Consider the following 8327-nt stretch of genomic DNA (forward strand, 5'->3'; position numbering starts at 1 on the left):
CCAGAATTAGGTAAAATTATTAGTTTCTTGCATTTTAGCTTCAGTACCTTTTTGCATCATGCTTTTGGGACAGATTTGCCTATGGAGTGGTAGATGAAGTCAGATTTGACAAACGTCAAATCTGACCTTTGAACACGCATTTAAATCACTGCATGAAATGCCATCCAAGGATGCTGGAGAATTTCATTCACCACCACCGACCAATAGAGTTGCAGTTAGCAGCCTGAGTAAGAGGTGATCTTGTGACACCAATTTAGTTTGTAGCACAAATTGCAAAGGCCATCACTTACCATCAACTTAGACATCAACTTAATTTGGATGCCAAAAACAAGGATAAATGTGCTGATCCAAGGCTAAGTCAAATGACAAAACCAAGTTCAGTGACTATTCAAAATGCAAAGTAAAGGGAGACTTTATAATTCGGAAGAGTATTCAGACAATGACAAACTTGAATTATACAGTACTCATGCAGCAAGCAATAATGGGAGCAAACTGATAGACTCTTGAATAAAAAAGTTGGTTGATAATCAATGCATTGATACGTGAATTGAAACAACTGCAGATTATTTGATAATGGCTCAGAGCACTTACACCACCAATACATCCTCTTGGCAAAAAGCACTGAACGTCTAATTAAAAACAGAAAATGTCTAAACACTCAGCAGGCCAGACAACATCCAAAAGGAAAACATAAGGTTTCAGGTGTTGAATGTCCTCCAGACTACAATATTAACTCTGTTTGTCTCTCCACATATTATGTTCAGGTTAGATTTGGTGCAAACTTCCAAAAACATAAATCCAAGTAAGTATAACGCAGAAGGAGAATCTTCTTTTATGTTCACATCCCAGGATTGGATAAACTTCATTCAATGCCAAAACCTATAAAGAGATCAGGAATATGAAGACACACCAAAGCCTCTAATTTTCCAAGAAGTCTGAGGAGATTTGGAAAGTTGTTGAATAATCCATTGAACTTTTACAGGAGGCATTGTTAAAAGTATAGTGACTGGGTCTGGTTTGGAAGCTTGAGTTCCCAGGAAACAGAAGCCAGCAGAAAGTGATAAGTCTGGCCATCGCGGACACTGATCTCCCTGTCCATTTCTGTGACACCACCATAACAAATCTGCATCACACTGGTTCAAATCTCTTCTCACTGCTACCTTCAGGCAGAACGTACAGAAGCCAAGAGTGCCTCTAGGTTCAAGAACAGTTTTTTCCCCCCAATAGCCCATACAATCTTAACTCTGACCATAAACTACTCCAAGAGCACCAAAGGATATGCTTATATTATTGAAACATCAGGGTTTTTGCTCTAACAGCAACTGTGAATACTTTGATATTTATTACCTATTTTTCTGTCTTTGGCATATTGTGACAATTAGTGATAACATTATAGTTGGTGTAAATTATGTACCTGTTCGGCTGCAACAAGTAAAAGTGTCTGCACTAACTAATGGCAATAAACTCTCATCAACTCATTTCTAATTATTCACATTGTCTGTTGTCCTGTTACCTCACCATTGCAAGTATGATAAGGGAATAGATAAAAATTCCAATCCTCTATTTCCTTTACAAAACAAAAGGGTGGGGGTGGAAGTTTCATATACTTGCGTGCATTCTGCTCTGTGAATTTATATGATCCTGGAGGAGAGGAGAGTCAGATGCTTTTGTAATGGGGTAACAATGACTGAAACCCTTAATGTGTGACAAAGACTTGAAATTGAACACCTGCATCACCTACCTGGTATATTGCACATGAAGCTCTGTCTATTTTGATGTATATGTCCACTAAAAGCTCACCCTTTTGGTGCACATAACATGCGCTAGAAACAATATTGGTGCCCCCCTGCGCTCCTAAAGCAATTTGCTTAAATTGGGCAAAGAACCGTTCAAAGTGATACCACAAAAATCAGGCGTTAGAGAGATACAAGACCTTAAGAGTAGTCATAAAGACTCCAGCTGTTCCCATTAGAATCTCTAAATACAGGCTGCAGAAGTAATGTTTGCAATGTGGAAGAGGAAAAGCATAGAGGATGGAGAACACAGTTCTCTTCAGAATATTGGAGCATCTACCATAATCTCACAAGTTGCCTGAGTGTTCCCAAACCACTGTGAGATGCAAGCTGGTTATCAGGCCAGTGATCTTAATATTCAGCTCACAATAGCTTTTTTAAAATGATTGGCAAATCATTAAAAAGGACAGTGCGGTTAGCATAGCAATTATTGTTACGCTGTTACAGCACCAGCGTTTGAATCTGGCACTGTCTGTAAGGAGCTTGTACATTCTCCCCACGTCTGCATGGATTTCCTCCGAATGCACTGGTCTCCTCCTATCCTTCAAACATCCTGGCTTGTAAGTCGATTGGGTGGCATCAGCTCGAGGGATGAAAGGACCTGTTACCATGCTGTATATCTAAATTTAAAATTGTACGCGGGGATGAGAGATTTTTGTTAAAAAAAAGCATTATGCTAGCCGTTGAAAAGGGATAGGGTTAAGGTGAGGGGAGATATGGATAATTTTACTGGATAATTATATTCCAAAACCCTGCTTAACGTGAGAGAACAAGAAAGGTGATGGATTTTCCCTCAAATTTCAATCCTTGATGACAGGCCCAATGATGCATAAGCTTTGGGATTGATATTGGAAAAACCGTGAGTGGGCTGAGGTGAATGCATAGAAACTAATTTCCTGAGTCAGTTGTTAACCAGGAAATGACTGACAGCAGGATATGGACTGAGTAAGATGTCCTTACTGCATATTTTGTGCAGATAAAGCAGGAGCCGATAAGACCAATTGCTGTTTCTGTCAAGTAAGTACCAAAAACACCCAATTGGTCAAGCTGCATGTTGGAGTGAGAATTGGAGTCAACGCCAAGTTAATGATTGCTGCTACCTAACAGGTCAAGTGCCAATGCATGATCCGTGTGCCTTTTCGCAATTGCGACTATATTACTGTTTTCTTTCTTAAGTGGTTTTACTTTGCCAAATTATATTCCACCTTGAAAATTGAGGAATAGCTCAGCAGCCAGATGGCTCTGAGTTTTAAACAGCTCAGCCACAAATGATTTCTTCCATTGAGTTTTGGTTCATTTGGAGTTGGCAAAAAGCAACAACAAGGTATCATTAGGGAGAGGAAATGAAGTTTTCTTTTGCTATTTGAGCAACAAATTGGGCCATTTGCCTAGATACTGTGAACGTCGCTGTTTCAGAACACAAAGGGAAAGCTCCTTGCCAATACCTAATTGTCAAAGTTATTTAAATTTTTTAAAATAACATAGGTTTTCTTTTATTGCATTTTAACTAGCTCCACTCAAGGTAATTTTCCTGATAATGGCATGACAACGAACGTATATAGACTTGATGGACTCCAGCAATTATCAGTTTTTTCCTGCTCTCTTAAAATCACAATATTTAAAAATGAAAGGTGTAATTGCACTTTATGGTATTGGGCCTTAACAAAATCTGTTGTGAGCCCTTGGTGTTATTTCTGAGTTACTTTTCAAAGGCACAAACACATTAGTGCCCAGTTGTAAAAATGATCAATTTAAGCAATTATAATGCATTCAGCTTCCTGGCTGCTCTAACATTAATTATTTCCTTTTGCATAATGTGGACAAATTTTACTTCTTGTCAGGCAGTCATCTTATTGTCAGATCTCCCAAATGCCTTTGATATTAAATAATGCAAAAAGGAAATAAGAAAAAAAAAGATTAATGTTAAAAAAAATTAAAAATAAACATTTTAAAATATTACTCCAATATATACAACAAAATTGACTTACCGTTTGTGTTCTTTTCTTTCTGCAGCCTTACAATCTCCATTGAAAATAAAGTGCCCTTATTCAGATTACCCTTGGTATTGATTCATGATGTTTATAGGTGAACGACTGCCACAGGAAAGCTCTGGTGGCTTCACTGGATCAGAGTTGTAACTTTTGTTTAAATGAGTATAATTTTAAGGAGATGGTGAAAACGGGGTTGACACGAAGTGCAGGCCATGAAATGGCCACAGCATAATGAAGTATTAAAGCCAGCTGAGAGCGGTAGACTGCAGGTTTTTGTGGTCCAAACCTCAGTGACGTGTTGTTTGCAAGAATTTGAAGGACTGTTGCAGTAGCATTGATGAGGCTGTTGAAGTGGGCTGGCAGGAAGCCAGGGTGGCATAAGGAAGGAGTTACGGTGGTGGAAGAACCTGACGGAGAGGCTTAAAGCTTCTTTGGATTGTCTTTGTGGCCCACTCCTGCTCTTCCAGGTACCACAAGGAAACTAATGTCAAAAACCTCAACTTAACGTCAAGTTCAAATGTATTGTCAAAGTATGTAAATGACATCACATACAACCCTGAAATTCTTTTTCCTGCGGGCCAGGCAGAATTTCTACTTATCGGTCATGAAAACTGTACTCATGAAAAAGCTACATTTACAAAAGAGAGAAATGTGAACAAACTGACTGCGTAAATGCAGAAAAATAAAGGTTCAGTCATGTGCAAAGTTGGTGTTATTTAATGAGAATAATGTGCAAAATAAGGAGTCATTGAACGAGTCTCTGACTGAGTCTGTAGTTCAGGAGTCTGATGGTGGAGGAGTAGCAACTGTTCCTGAACTTGGTGGTGTGAGTCTTGTAGCATCTTTACTTCTTTTCTGACAGCAGCAGAGAGAAAAAGAATGGCCTGGGTGGTGTGGATGCTTGACGATCGCTGCTGCTCTTCGACGACAGGGTTCTGTACAAATTTACTCGATGGTGGGGAGACATGCCTGTGATGTACTGGGTTGTGTTTTGCAGGGCTTTCTGCTCAGAGATATCAGTGCCCACATTCCAGGCTGTGAAGCAGCTGGTCAGCACACTTTCCATTATGCATCTGTAGAGGTTTGCCAAAGCTTCTGATGTCATACCCAATGTTCTAAGGAAATAGAAGCACTGATGTGCTTTCTTCACAATGGCATCAGTATGTTGGATCCAGGAAAGGTGCTCTGAGATAATGACTCCCAAAAATTTATATTTGCTCACCCGTTCCACCTTTAATCCCTCCGTGATACACTCCCCACCACCATCCGTCACACCCGACAGCTTCTTGTCCGAGCTGCCATTTTGCAGAGTTTATTCCAATCGGAAGCAGGACCCACACCACCCAGCGCATGTTCTGTTATCGCTGCTACCATCAGGAAAGAGGTAGAGGTGCCACAAGACTCACACCACCAGGTTCAGGAACAGCTGCTGTCCCTCCACCATCAGACTCCTCGACAACAACCTCAATCGGGGACTCATTTAAGGACTCTCACTGGTGCACTTTAGTGATTTTCTTATTCTCTCTGTATTGCACAGTAGGCTTGCTTACATTCGATATCTTTTTGCAGTTCTTTAGTTGTTTATGTGTACATGCTGTGTACAGTTTTTTTTTTGCTCTACCAATAAGTGGTAAGTCTGCCTCAACTGCATTTATTGTACTCTGACAATAAATCTGAAATTCTGAAATCATTGAATCCCAACACAGATATCGGAATAAAATAACAGATTGGTGCCCAAGGTATTGCAGCAGAACCCAATTGACTTAATTAGAAAGGACTTGGTAGAGGCATTCTTATTTCCTGTTGGTCATTAACAGATGGGGTGGGAAAGGGATGCAATGTCCAACACTCCACAATGAGTCTTGTTTCTTCAAAGCAGGAAAAAAATAAATCAATGGTAGTTAAGGTTTCACCATACTACATTTTCTGTGATAAATCAATATTACTTAAATTCTTTGATATTTATAAAGAAATATTATTGGCTTCTGGGACAGAAACATATATATATGTATATATAGACCATTAATGTTACATGGACTTGAAGAAACATATAGTTGATTATGGAGGAGAACTGCATTCAATGTGTTATGAAATATGGAATATCACTTTCAAGCAAAACTGAAACCAAGGTTAAATATGTAGTTGTTTTTATTATGGAATTATACATTAGACATGCCTTTACCTGCATTTTAAGAAATAATAAATGTTATAATATTGTTTTCCACCCAATAAAACCAGTGGCGAAGATTCTGCTGGGACGTGCACAATTTAATACGACATGCGTGCTCAATGTATAAAAGACCGTGGGAAAATCTGCTGCAGTGGGCTTCAGACTGTTCAAAATTTGGACAAGCCCACAGACCAGTTTGTCATTATTCCCTAAACAATAGAGTATAACAACTATTTATATAGCATTACATTGTATTAGGTATTATAAGTAATCTTGAGATGATTTATAGCACAGATACGCACTGACAGCCCTACCGGCCGTGCTCTGATGGCCCCGCCGGCCGCCCTGTGACAGCTCCACCAGCTGCCCTGTGAAATATTGCTGTGCATTTATATTTCACAGGGTGGCTGGTGGAGCTGTCAGTGCATACCTGCTCTTTAAATCATCTCAAGATTACTTATAATACTACCAGACTGACGCATGCACTAACATCGCTAATTGTACCTGATAGAGATGGTTGAGCATTCACAGTTCCACAGAGTGATTAATGAGTTATCTCAGCCGAGTTCTGATATTACCCCCACCAAGTGTCAGAGCCCGGTTGATTTTTACTCTCACTGCCCAGTTGGGACTTTCCAAACCACCTGAATACCCGGTTCAACCCAATTTATTTGGCAGCGTGAAAGGAGGGTTTTATTTTCATTTGTATTCTGCCTTGAAAGACATTCCATGCCATGCCAAGGTATTCCTCCTCCACTATTTTTCGGACTTTCTGACACGTAATCCCATACCAAGGAGCTTGCTGGCATCTGGCCAATGGGCAGCCCTTCATTTGAATTTGGAGTGCAAATGTCGGCAGGTGGGTGGAGAACATCAATCAGAAATAAGCTTGACACACTAAATAGTGAATGGAAGCAAGCATTAATTCTAGTTCTGCTGCTGCTCCGAGCCTTATCGCGTGACTCCTGGTTGGACCGGCAAAATCACCCTTCTGGATTTGTGGCTGGCAAGCCCAATCCAAGAAAAGCCAGACCTATTCATAAGTTTATTTTTTATTCCTTGTGAGACTAAGCTGAGTTTAGCAATAACTGCACATGCAAATTGTTTCAGGGAATAGTGACAGAAGGCACTTCTTAAATCACACTAATGGGTGCATACAACTGTATGCTTTAGTAGGCTGCTTTGGAGAGCAATTAACAGGCGATAGAGAAAGTCATGTGACCAAAGTCAGGGCCACACCACGAGGAAATGGCCAAGTAATTTGTTCTTATGGTGATGGTTGCAGAATAAATTCTGGCAAGGCACTGAGTAAACTTATTTATTCTTTCAGGAAAAATACTTTACTTTCAAGCTGCCAGGGCCCTGATTGATATACTCGAGGCACTCGTGTAACAGAGGCTGATTTTCCAGCAAAGATTGTGTTTTGGTCTTGAGTCAGGCTTGAACAGTCACTCTGCTAGCAGACAGGCAGTCCATGCCTCAAAAAATTATTCCTCCTCTGTTCTACTGACTGACTGATGTGTAACTTCATATCTTGCCCATTGAAGGTTCCTCATACAAACTTGATTGATGAATGTTGCCAGATTGGGATTAGACATCATGTGTAAAGCTAAATTTGACAACCTGAACAAAGGAATTCATTCATTTTGCTCGCTTATTGTCAGGAATAAAAGGGCTGTTTGGAGTGTTCCAAATCTTCTCATAATTGTGTAGAATATGGATCTAACTACAAACTTTCCCAATCTGAAAGATTCAAGATTCAATTTATTGTCATGTAATAATGCAAAAAAAATGTAATGTACATGAAATTCTTCAACATTTTGGAAAGGCAAACAAAGAAACGAAGCATCACATCATTTCCATGCATTTACTCTCAGGTCTCTGCAGGAGATAGCACCAGGTAATTGAGCTTAAACTAGTAATCATTTTCAAGAAGTGAAGAGAATTCACCGAAGTTTATATGTGTATAACTTTCTGCTTTTTACAATGGTTAATTTTTCAAATTGCCACGATGGCAAATGTGTGATTAGAGGTCACTGTAATTGTGTGACTCCTGAAGGAAAGAATAATTAAAAATGTTATTGGGAAAGATAAATATTCCTTCTCAACTCTCAATTGCCAGCATCCTTCTTGCCTTCGGTGCTGAGGATATAAAAGACAATCTAGTGTTTAGTTTGTTCCACACTGTGAACACTTAGCCTACACCTATCAAAAGTCTGCGGCATACTGCGAGGATAAAATTTATATTTCTCGTTCCTTTTGTTCCCATGTCATGACAGTACAGCATTCACCTCCTTTCAGATCTGTTACTCTGGACAACAAAGATTTTGCTTCCTGAACACTTTTGGGTGTATTTTATGGATTTTGGCCTGC

At 39.6% G+C, this 8327-nt stretch overlaps 1 long non-coding RNA gene across 1 annotated transcript in view; it reads left to right on the forward strand.

Moving 5' to 3' along the window:
- LOC138743073 (uncharacterized) overlaps positions 1-3871 on the forward strand; it is a 22885-nt gene extending 19014 nt beyond the window's left edge. The window contains exon 3 of the long non-coding RNA XR_011344643.1: positions 3807-3871. This is a non-coding gene — a long non-coding RNA (uncharacterized lncRNA). The remainder of the gene's footprint in view (positions 1-3806) is intronic.
- The last annotated feature ends 4456 nt before the right edge of the window (positions 3872-8327 follow it).

Source organism: Narcine bancroftii, chromosome 9 (assembly GCF_036971445.1).
Source record: "Narcine bancroftii isolate sNarBan1 chromosome 9, sNarBan1.hap1, whole genome shotgun sequence".
Classification (NCBI taxonomy): Eukaryota; Metazoa; Chordata; class Chondrichthyes; order Torpediniformes; family Narcinidae; genus Narcine; species Narcine bancroftii.